Source organism: Boleophthalmus pectinirostris, unplaced genomic scaffold (genome assembly GCF_026225935.1).
Source record: "Boleophthalmus pectinirostris isolate CB_2022bp ecotype Guang Dong unplaced genomic scaffold, ASM2622593v1 HiC_scaffold_6, whole genome shotgun sequence".
Classification (NCBI taxonomy): Eukaryota; Metazoa; Chordata; class Actinopteri; order Gobiiformes; family Gobiidae; genus Boleophthalmus; species Boleophthalmus pectinirostris.
In genome coordinates, this window is record NW_026571447.1 from 5,624,745 (window position 1) to 5,637,127 (window position 12,383).

Consider the following 12,383-nt stretch of genomic DNA (forward strand, 5'->3'; position numbering starts at 1 on the left):
TATTATAATTATTTAGTTGTATATTTCATGCACAGAAACAAGATTTGATGTATTTGTGTTTTCATGCAATTTGTTCCAACCCATTTTACTTCTCAGTTTGCATAAATATTTGGAATAAAAGACTGAACAAAGCTCTTGGGACACCCTGCAGTCTCTTACATATACACCAGATACATGTCTTTGACAATATATTACTGAACTGAATCATATTGTTTCTACATTAGGCCCATGTGGTTATACAAAACAGTGTTCTGAATGTTTGGTCATCATAGAGGAACCTGTAGAGCAGGAGTCTCCATCCTTTTCCTCCGGTGAGCTACGTTTACAAAACAAAAATTCCAGAGAGCATTTTAATGGTCGCGGGAAATAAAGTGTACATAAAAGCCATGGCAAGACTTAGATGGGGTACAGTTAGATAAAACATAAAGCATTATTTATTTAAGAGTGCACAAAGTCAGCCATCAAAATAATTTTTTTGATGAAGTTTTACAATGATAATGGGAAATAGGCATTTAATTCATCAAATCTGAGTTATTCAGGGCAATATGTGTAATTCAGAAGTTCCTCGGTGAGCAACTTGAAAGGAGGTGGAGAGCTGCAGGTAGCTCCTGAGCTACAGGTTGGAGATGCCTGTTGTAGATCTTCTGATGCACCAATATTTCTTCACCAGCAGATGTCGCTGTCATTCCACTGCACGCCTCACAAAGCTGAGTTACGCGCCGTTTATTCTTTCTATATAACAGAATAGAATATTGGTTTTGGCCAATGTAATAATGAAAATTCCACCAAATTTCATTCACTTTTTTATTTCTATTGTCTCAACAGATATAAAATTACAGGAGGAATAGGACTTTTTAACTCAATACTTATTTTAAATTCTCTGATAGAGAGCTGACAAATCATTTGTCTAGATATTTCCAATAGTCAAGTCAACTGATCAAACAAAATATATACTCCTTTGCTGGAGCGTTAAAGGGCCCATTTTACACTATTTTATCATCTCTGTTATAATGTTTCCTCATCACAAACAGACCTGGAGTTGTGTTTTGTTACATTCACACATTTAACACACAAACCCTACAGATTCTGAGTTCTTCTCTCAAACAGAAAACACTCTGTTCCACCTTGTGATGTCAGAGCTCCTTTGTGTCTATAAACTCCATACACCTTCACTAGAATCATTCTGGTGATTTCAGCCCTGGAATTACCAATCTCTACTGAACTAAAGATAAAAAAGTATCTTAAAAACTACCTCTTCATGACATCTCAAGATGGACCAGAACATTGTGAGCTTTGAAGATGTAAACAGACTAATAAACCAGAATTACTGAAACAAAACTTAACCCCAGATATGTTTTTGATGAGGTTATAACATGACTCAAAGCTCACAAGAGTCAGTTTCATGTAGGTCTTTTAATCTATCCAAATTTCAACATGTGCTCCTCTGCAGTTCCTTTGTGTTTTTTTAGGCTAAACGTTTTCAAATCTGTTGTCATTGGAATAAATAAGTGTGTTTTGTGAACCTTGGAGTTTCCCATGGGCCATTTCTCATGACAAATAATGAGCATTTCTTCTCAGTGTGAGATCTGGAAGCTCTTCTGTTGTTGTAGACGGAGACAGGCTCAGGTCACGTGTTGAGCTTGGAGACGGATGGTAACGGATTATAATGTGAACTAGCAGACCCGGAGATTCCTGCCAACTGACGAGCAGGGACATGGAACATAACGTTATTAATATTTTATTTTGACCTTTTAACCGAGTTATAGTTGTTTCTACTCACAGTTTACTCACCAAAACTGCAGTGATTCATGCATGTTTGAGTAATCTTTAATTTTAAGACTCCGTTTTGTCTATCAACCCCTGTTTTCACCAGTGCACTTGCTTTGCTCTCTACTTATTTTGTTCTCCAGTTTTATTTTCTTACTCTGTGACACACGGATTTGGCAGTGTCACTTAGGCTACGTTCAGACTGCAGGGCTTAACGCTCAATTCAGATTTTTTTGTGAAATCCGATGTTTTTGTGAGATCGTTCACATTTCCAATTAAATGCGACTTGTATGTGACTCCAGTGTGAACGTTAAACGGCCCGAAAGTGTCCCGCATGTGCACTGGAGACACGATGACGTCAACCGCAGCCAGCGTGTTCTGTGTTTACGGAAGTTGTCCAAACATGGATGCGAGCATTGAGCACCTGGAGATTTTAAAGTTCCTTTCGTATCGGAGCCAGAACATGAACAACTTGTTTTAAGGAGATTGAGAAGGACGAGGTTTTTGGCCGTGGTGTTTTGTGGGACAGCGACAGCGACGTCCGTTGAAAGGAACGTGTGGATGTGGAGACGTAGCCAAGAGTGGTGAGTGGCGATGTGCTTCTCTTCAGTGACACAGAGTTCATTAATAATTTTCGCCTACTTCAGCGCAGAATAGTGACGTTTGTGGCTTGTTGATAACGTGTAGGTCGAATGAATGTGCTTTGGCCGTTCACACTGAAGTCGCATGTTAAAAGATCAGATATGTATCGGTTTCAGGAGCACATATCCAAGTGTCCTGGGTCACATTTGAAAAAATCGGATCTGTGTCGTTCAGACTGTCATTTAAAAGATCAGATACAGGTCACATAGGGGCCAAAAAAATCGGATTTGGGTCACTTCAGGATGCAGTCTGAACGTAACCTTAGTCATTTTGGTACAAATAAAAAAAAAAAAAAAAAAAAAAAAAGTGAAAGTGATGATATTTATGCAGGAATTCTGTTTTTGTTTTTGTTTTTTTTTTTGTTTTTTTGGAGTTTTTTTGTTGTTTTAGATGAATATTGCGGTTTAAAGTATGCAAATTATAACACAGTGATCCATGTCATAGATTGTCATAGATTATAACAGTGTTTCCCAAACTTTTTTCCTGGGGACCCATATTTTAAAAGTCACTAACCTTCATGACCCAAGTCAATAGACATTATTTGGAAATCACAAAATAAAGGTGGATTTGACCATTACTGAACATTAATGAGGATATTTTATTGTTGACTGAGTGATCATGTCTCTGAACAATTAATATTACTCAAGTTTTAAACAATGAAAAACAGTCATTGAAGCAGCAATAAATAAGTCGTTATTTGGACATTAAATGTATCCCATTTCTTTTTCTTTTCAACATTCAATTGAACCAGCAATATTGGAACTAAATAGTCATTAAAATAATTACAGAAAGATTAGAAATGATATAAAACATTTCAACATGTGTCAGATCTCTATATTGCAGATCTACTGTACATGCAGATCGGGACAGTGCCACCCCAAAAATTCTTTTGGTCTTTTGGAAACAATGGATACAGCATATATGATAGGTCTTCTTCAAACAGAGGTAGGACCAAGTTATTATTTTGCAAGTCTCAAGTAAGTCTCAAGTCTTTGACCTCAAGTCCCAAGTCAAATACAGGCAAGTCCAAGTCGAGTGTCGAGTCACTGGCCCATAAATCCAAGCCAAGTCCAAGTCATTTCAAGTCTTTAAACCAAAGTACCAAACACAGCTTAGATTTTAGCAATTTATATGACTTTAAAACTAAATTGTACTTAAAAAGTCATGGTGTATTTATATAAGAGTTGCAGAAATGTAAATGTTTCCTTTTTAAATGTGTTGACAAGATCTTAGTGTGAATCATTATGGTCAGAATAATGTCAGACTTAAGATTTTAAAATGCAGTTACTGTATGTTGCCATGTAGTCTGCACTGAAATGGAAGGATCATGTTCTATATACTTTACCTGTCAAAAGGTAACACCACACTTTTTCCAGCTCTTTACTGTTTACTGTTGACCAAAATGTATTCTAAACTTCTGATTCATCAAAATGTCCACCTTTGGCAGATGTAACAGCTGAACACACTTGTGGCTCGTTCTTTTTACAATAGAAATCAAATATTGTTCACAGAGTTCTTCCCAAGTCTGTTGCAGAAGTTTCCATAAATGTGTGGCACTTGTAGGTTGCTTCACTCTTCTGTCCAGTTCATCCCAAAGCAGCTCGATGGGGTTTAAGTCTGGACACTGTGCTGCTGGACACTCCATGTTTTCAAGCTTCACCATCTTGTTCTTTTTTTCCTGAGGTAGTTTTGGCAGAGCTTGGACTTATGTTTTGTATCTTTTATCTTTTTTTTTAAACCCCTGTCTGTTCAGTTCTTACCTTTGTACCATTTCAAGCTCTTCATTGGACTCTTTTAATGTATTATATGGTTTATTACTGCTTATTACTATATTGTACTGCAAATTACTGTAGTACATTTGAGGATACCACATCACAGTAGTTCAGTTCCATCCAAAGTAACAAACAGAGAAGTGGGAGGGACATGTTCTAGTTTGTTTTTGTAAAATTCAGCGCCGCATGTATCAACTGTAAGAGAAAAGTATTTTCTAAAAACATATATTTTTAGGAGGAGCATCAAGTCTTATCATGTCACAGGCCTCAAGTCCGAGTCCGAGTCAAGTCCCGAGCCATTGAGTCAAGTCCCCATTTTATCAAGTTAAGCCACAAGTCCTAAAAATAGTGACTCAAGTCTGACTCAAGTCCAAGTTATGCCTTGCAAGTCCCCACATCTGTTTTAAAATTCTGCTGTAAAATTTTTGGCTGCTCTACCACCTCTTCTGTCCAGATTGTTGTGGAGTCAATAGAAAAATACTGACATTTCTCATCTTTTCTTCTCATCTTTCTCTCCACACTAGTCCCTCTCTCCACTCTCATCTCTCTCTTCACACTCATCCCTCTCTCCGCACATGCCCAGTCCTCCTCTGCCCACACACGTCTGACAGATGCTTATTGTTCCACCGCCCGCTGCAGTTGTTGTTGGACCCGGGCTCTGGATCCTGGCTGCAGTTTCGGTGCGAGGGGCCACGCCTGGAGCCCGCTGCCCACACGCGCGCTCCCGTCTGCGGGCACGATCTGTCAGCGAGGCCCCTCCTCCTCCTCCTCTCTGGCTCCCCGGACACGGAACCACAAGAATAACTGCGGTGGTGGTCATTTCAGCGCTCAAACTGGGGTTGAAAATCAGATTGAATCGATACTAAAACTCGTATTGATTCTAGATACTAATTTGAGCAAGAATCGATACTAAAAAAGTCACATTCACAGAACAGAAATGAAGCTTTAGAATGATCTTGAGCTGTATCAGAACAAGTATAAAAGCACATAGACCCATGGACCACTGAGGGATTATCAGTTATATTATTATTATTATGACATTATTATGATAATCTTTCAATTGTGGATGTTTCATTGTGTTTTAATCCATGTTTGAATCAAAAGGATTTAATCTGTGGTGTTTAAATGTTATTTTTCTATATATATGGGCCCGGTCAAAAAGAAGTAAACAGCAAGGCCAAAAATTTAAGTTAATGCATCTGATATAAAAATGTATTCAACAGATACATATGTACTCTAGTTTATGAAACTGTTGACCTTTTTTCTGTACCATTTTTGGTTCTAAAGTTCCATATGTTTTAAACAGACCATGTATGAAACATGGAACAAAAATTATTTCCCAAATTTCAAAGACCTGCAAATCATGTAAATAAATGGATGTATTTCATCATATCTTGTGTTATTCCATCTTTGAACTGTTGATGAAGGTACATGATTAAAAAAAAAAAAAAAAGTATTTAAAATGATAAAAATTTGCTTGGAAGGACTGACATATTTTATAGAAATAGTTTCTTTTCATTTTGAAGTAATATTAAAGTATTTGGAAGAAAAAAGGTGACAAATTATGTAAAATCATGCACCTTCTACTTGCTTGCACAATTTTCCCTCCGTTACTTTTCCCTCCGTTACCATGACCTTTCTTAATAAAAAATCTCATGACTCAAAAATAAGAGGTTTTTCAACCTAATCTTGTACCATATGGTAGAAAACTATATGAAGCAAATATTCAAACCAGTTTGTTAAGGATATGGAAGTGAGAATCAAGAGTTATCACTGTTTGGATTTATTGCCCAAAAAGTGCTGCATATTTCATTCCCTCCGTTGCTGACATGAGTTTTTAAATTTTTTGTCAACAACTTGAAAGAATATCACAGGTTTAACTTGACCCTGTTGGAGTGTAACTCTTTCCTACATTCTGATATTTTACTTATTTCAATAGTCCCTCTAGTTTCTGAATAAGAGACATTTGAATGTCAAAAATCTGCCCCTGTTTCCCTCCGTTACCACTTGACCGGACCCATATACATTTTTATGCACAGTGATAATGTAAAGCTTTTAATGTATTCATAAGGTGGAGGCTTTAATATTTCACCCTATTGGGTTTTTTGCCTCTTCCAGCACCTACTTTTTATCTAGTGTGTTTCTATTTATTGTCATGTTATATGTGCAAAATAAATTAATAAATAAATTACACACATATAAAACCACATGGGAATAGAAAAGAAAGTTCTCCCATTTAATGTTGAAAATCACATTCTGCTTTTATTTTCATTATGGTGTCAGAATCAGGATTGAGTTTCAAGTTTATTTCTGGCTGGATTGCAGTTAGATACACGAGTACAGATGATGAAGGCAGGTTTGGCAGGGTGAATTTTATTTTATTTTTTCCAATTCTCCAAAAGTGCTAGTGCAAAAGTGCGGTGCAAAACAAAAAGGTGCAGGAAGGATAGGGAGCAGTAGGTCTCTCCTACAGCAGAATACAGAATGGTACAATCAGGCGCCTTATATAAAACTGAATAAAACTAAGGCTGTGTTCAGACTGCAGCCTGAAGGGACCCAAATCTGATTTTTTGGCCCCTATGTGACCTGTATCTGATCTTTTAATGACAGTCTACACGACACAGATCCGATTTTTTCTAATGTGACCCAGGACACTTGGATATGTGCTCCTGAAACTAATACATATCTGATCTTTTGACATGTGACTTCAGTCTGAACGGCCAAAGCGCATCCATCCGACCTACATGTTATCAACAAGCCACAAATGTCACTATTCTGCGCTGAAGTAGGTGAAAAATTTTAATGAACTCCGTGTCACTGAAGCGAAGCACATCACCACTCACCACTCTTGGCTACGCCTGCTCATCCACACGTTCCTTTCAATGGACGTTGCTGCCGCTGTCCCACAAAACACCACGGCCAAAAACCTCGTCCTTCTCCTTCTCAATCTCCTCCTTAAAACAAGTAAGTTGTTCATGTTCTGGCTCCGGTATGAGAGGAACTTTAAAATCTCCAGGTGCTCAATGCTGCGTCCATGTTTGGACAAGTTCCGTAAACACAGAGCACGCTCGCTGTGGTTGACGTCATCGTGTCTCCAGTGCACATGCGGGACACTTTTGGGCCGTTTAATGTTCACACTGGAGATCACTTACAAGCTGCATTTAATTGGAAATGTGAACGACCTTGCAAAAACATCAGATTTCACAAAAAATCTGAATTGAGCATTAAGCCCTGCAGTCTGAACGTAGCCTTAGTTAAAATCCTCCAATAAAACACCCATAACCAAATAAACCATATAAAACCCAAATACAAAAGATAAAACCCTAAAACTAACTCCTACTAAAACACAATGTGAATAACCCAGTTAAAAACAAGTGCCATTTCTTCCTCGATGTCATGAGTTGGCCCTGAACTTTGGACACAAGACACGGGTACGTAAAAGCACTGACAAATAACACACATATACTCACACAACACTCTCACACTTTAAAATATCTACATGACACACATGCCAACACACAAGACACACCTCATTTAAAATACGGCACATATATTGCACGATTCCCAGCTGTAATGCTCTGGTATATCCCCACAGACCGACGACTGCCATAAGCGGAAGTGCCCGTCCGACCGATCCACTAAAAGTTTTCAATAAATATTTTTAAAACAATACAAACATGCAATTTTTAATATGTGCAAATTAGTGTATCTTGTAAGTGCTGCATGCTATAAAAGTGCAATGGCGAGGAGAAAATTCAGTTTGTCGACTGGACAAAAGTTAGTTTGGTTGAAGACGTTTCACAGCTCATCCAATCTGCTTCTTCAGTTCTGGTCAGACGCTGGTGGACACTTCCTTATATCTGTCTGCAGGGAGGAGCTCACTAACTATTCTGAAACTAACACACCTACTTTTTTACAGTTTCTGTTTGTTAGTTCGGCCTATTGACCTGTACAGGGTGTGGGGTTTAATTAGCAGAACTCTTCATGGCCATAATGGAGCTTCCACACCTCTGGACCTGACCTGGCTACACCTGTTGTACTTTTGTTTGTTTTGATTTAGGTTTGAGGATGGAGTTGTAAATAGGAGATAGATGGCGTCAGAGGCCTCCATTTCTGTTTAGAGAAGGATTCTGTTTCTTAACAAAAATGGCTTCTTTCCCTCCTCTCTCAACCCAATTCTTTTCTCTGGCTAAAATCTGTACCTCGCTGTCCTCAAATGAGCAGTCTGTGGCTTTTTTGGTGGAGATGTACAGCAGACTGAGGTCCACTGTTGCTCTCTCAATTGTGTTGGTACTTCCTCTTGTGAAGTGGCTGTTTAGTTTCTCCAATGTAGCGTTCACTGCAGTCTTCACTACACTGAATGAAGTAGACCACGTTGCTTTGTTTGTGGCTTGGTGTTTTGTCCTTTAGGTGGACCAGTTTCTGTCTTAAAGTGTTCGTAGGTTTGAAAAAGTGCAATGTAAATATATATAAAGTGCAAAGTGAATGAAGGTGCATGTGTGAATATTTCTATGGTAACGAACAGGCCGGTTGTTACAGTATCAAAATCAAGTCTGAAATTTTGTATCATGACAACAGTAGCTCAAATAGCCACCACTAAGGCAACGTTTATATGATGACAGTCAGAACAGATGACGTAAAAGTAGCATCACGTCTTCACTTTTCATTCCATGTTTAGACGAGGAGGAAATCTGCATGCATAAGGTGACTCAAAAGTGTGTGGAATTCGATTGTGTATGCATGCCATCCGACATGTTTGTTTCTGTGTACTGTTTGTATATGACGTAAACGCGTACGCGACATGAGCAGATCTGACCAGAGTTTTGCGTCTTGGGCAGTGTAGATGGAAATGCAATGACAGAACGCATTCAACTTTGGAGGGTGGTTTCAGACTTTTGTGTTTTTAAGCCCCAAAACGCTGTCACCATCTAAACGAAAGGCACTTCCGATAAAATATTTTGTTGTTTTTACCCACAAGTGTTCTCGTGTAAACAGGCCCTAAAATCTGCCTAATTTTTTTTGTCTTGATTTGAACTGAGTCATTGCGCGCTCTGATGGCAACTGTGACATGACATATGTGCATATTCATTCTTTGACTAAACCACACTATCTCATTCATATGTTCTACTAAGTTTTAAAAGTTGAGTCTTTGTTATCCTTGACGGTCTTTCAGTCTGACTGGTTGGTTGTTGAGTATAGGCCCAAAATAAAGGTGTATTAGTCTCACCAGTTATAGCCTGTTCACTCTTCATTGCTCGCTGTATGGACTCTTTCTTCACACTTTAAATTCATCCACAGAGGAAGTCCGGCTCTCAGCTGTGTGGGCGGGGCATGCTCACGTTTGCCCCGCCCCCTGTCACTTTGACATGTCTATTATGGCCCAGACACACAGGCTGTCAATGAGCGCTCCTGTTAGAGCACCAGTTATCTCAACATTAGGGGCCATTAGTATTCTCTGGAAACCAATTGAATTAGAGGTCCCTGGGGGCCCGAGGCCACAGCACCACATCAGTCAGACTGCAGCAGAGGCCTGTCTGTAACACTGTGTGTTTACTGCTCAGTCTGACAACATTTGCTTTGTTACCCACAATGTTTAAAATGATTTACATATTTTATATGAACACGGTGCATGTGATTATATTTACTAATCATTCATTTATGGATCAACTGTTCACATGTGTTGACTAGTTACATAACCAAACTATGTGAATATTCAGGCTGAAAACATGTGATCACCAAAAGAATGAAACGCTGTGCTCTTTGTACTTAACTCTCCCCACATTTATTTATTTAGTTTATTTGATGGAACAAGTTTGTTACATGAACTCATTTCATACACCTCATTTTAGCCAAGGTGAATTCTCAAAGTTTTAATAGGACTTCACAGTGACTGACAATATAAATGATTCAGAAACTGGTCAGATGGTCAAAAGTCTGACCTCTGATTCAGAAGTCTTTGAGTTTTGGTTTTAAAAGGAGATATTAGACATTATTATGAAGCTCACTGAAAGAAGGCCAAGGGTTTGCAGTAGTAATGACAATGCAAAGGATTTGGATATAAAATATATATATATATATATTTAGTTGAGTTGTTTCACTTTTTTCCCCTTTGTGATGTAATTCAATATATCTTGTTTTCATTCATTCATATTTTATGTCTTTTGTGTGTACAACAAATGAAAGTTCTCAGTTTATTTTTATAGAAATTTCTACAGCTTGTATCTAAGACTCCAAAAAGTATCCAAAATCAGATACTAATGAATTAAAACTTGGATTGAAACTAGATAATAATTGGAACAAGCATTGATACTAAAAAAATCATTTGAACAGGCAAAATTTGTCCCGCCCTGTTGTAAGATGATCTGAATAATTATAAGAAGTACTAGTATTTTGTCTAATAAGAGAGCATTTTCAATGATTGTGATGTCAAAATCAAGATCAAGTATCAAGCTTATTCCTTGATACCAAAACTACACTTAATTTTGTCTGAATTTTAAAGTATGCCAATATTTATTTTACTAAGAGTGATAATTTGATAGACCGAAATAGGCCTACCTTTCAGTTAAGCTGACAGTTCCTCTAGCGGGTCATCGCCATGGTAACCCTTGTTTCGGATGGTCAGACCCACGGCCTTGGTCTCTTTTTTAATCCCGGTAACACAGCTGCCTGGATTACCGGCGCACCTTGACCTCCTGCGTCTGAATCCTTCTCTTCCAGGACAAAGCTTGTCACCTGCTGCAGCCTGATGGAGGAGAAGATAACACGGGGCTGTGGCTCATGACAGCAGGTCTCAGAGTGTGTACGGAACCACAATATAAAAGTGATCAGAGTTACATAAACACTAGACTCCCACTAACAGGCCCACTGATTTCAAAAGCCAAAATATTACATCTTACATTCCAAGTTGACTTTTATACACTCTCAGGTGTTCAGAGTCATAAACTGTACAAAGAATTGAACTAAGGGAGTGTGACATTAACTAAAGCAGGAGTCAGCACTGTCCCCCACCACTTGAACCTAAGAGGCAATCCTCAAAAGTTTTTTTTTTATTACTTTTTGGCAAATACTAACATGTCTGCATCTTGTATTTTGTATATATATTTTTTCAATAAAAATTATATTTATATGAAGTATTTATATTTATATTTAAATTCTTTTATGATTAATTTACAATTGCATGTAGATGTGAGGCGGGAGGTGATGAGGAGCCCGTGTGGAGGTGAGGCAGGGGGTGATGAGGAGTCTATGTGGAGGTGAGGACAGGGGTGAGGAGGAGCCTATATGGAGGTAAGGAGTCCATGTGGAGGTGAGGAGCCTGTGTGGAGGTGAGGAGTCCGTGTGGAGGTGAGGAGTCCGTGTGGAGGTGAGGAGTCCGTGTGGAGGTGAGGAGTCCGTGTGGAGGTGGGGCGGAGGGGGGTGATGAGGAGTCCATGTGGAGGTGAGGCGGAGGGGCGTGATTAAGAGCCCGTGTGGAGGTGAGGCGAGGGGGTGATGAAGAGTCCGTGTGGAGGTGAGGCGAGGGGGTGATGAAGAGTCCGTGTGGAGGTGAGGCGGGGGACAGCACTGGCTTAAGCCCTGCAGACAGCTGGTTTCCTGGCTGGCTGTGGACTGCTTCCTGTGATCTTTCATGTCTGATGGGGCGATGTGCAGAGCATGCAGTCATATGAGTCTTTACTGAGGCGCGCTCCACTGGACCAGCAGCAGCAGCAGCAGCTCGAGGAGGATTAACACCAAGAGTTTAATGTGGGGAGAACTGTCGTGGAATCACTGTTGCATTAGAGGAATTTCAATATGAACTTTAAATGATGTGGAATACCATAACTACTGAATCTTGAGTCTCCAGTAGGTTACACTAGACTACTGTAACTGCAGCTCACTGTAACCTCAGGCTCCCCCGAGCCCAGACTGCATGAGCTGCAGCTCCAGTCCAGTGAGCGTAAGTATTCCGTGTAATTGAAAGTACTAGAGGAGCTCGGACCACGGGCAGTATGGAGATGCTGCGGTGCTCCGGACTTTTTCTGTGGGGATTTTATTTTTGCTGGACAAAGGAGCGACCAAAACCTTTTTCCATAATAAAAATAATAACAAAAAGTGGTTCGCCAGTGGCAAAAACTGCCATTGTGTCCATATGCAAGGCACTCACATTTCTTGGTATGAAAGTGGGGTGTGTGTGAGTGATGGTGGTCGTTGGAGGGACCGATG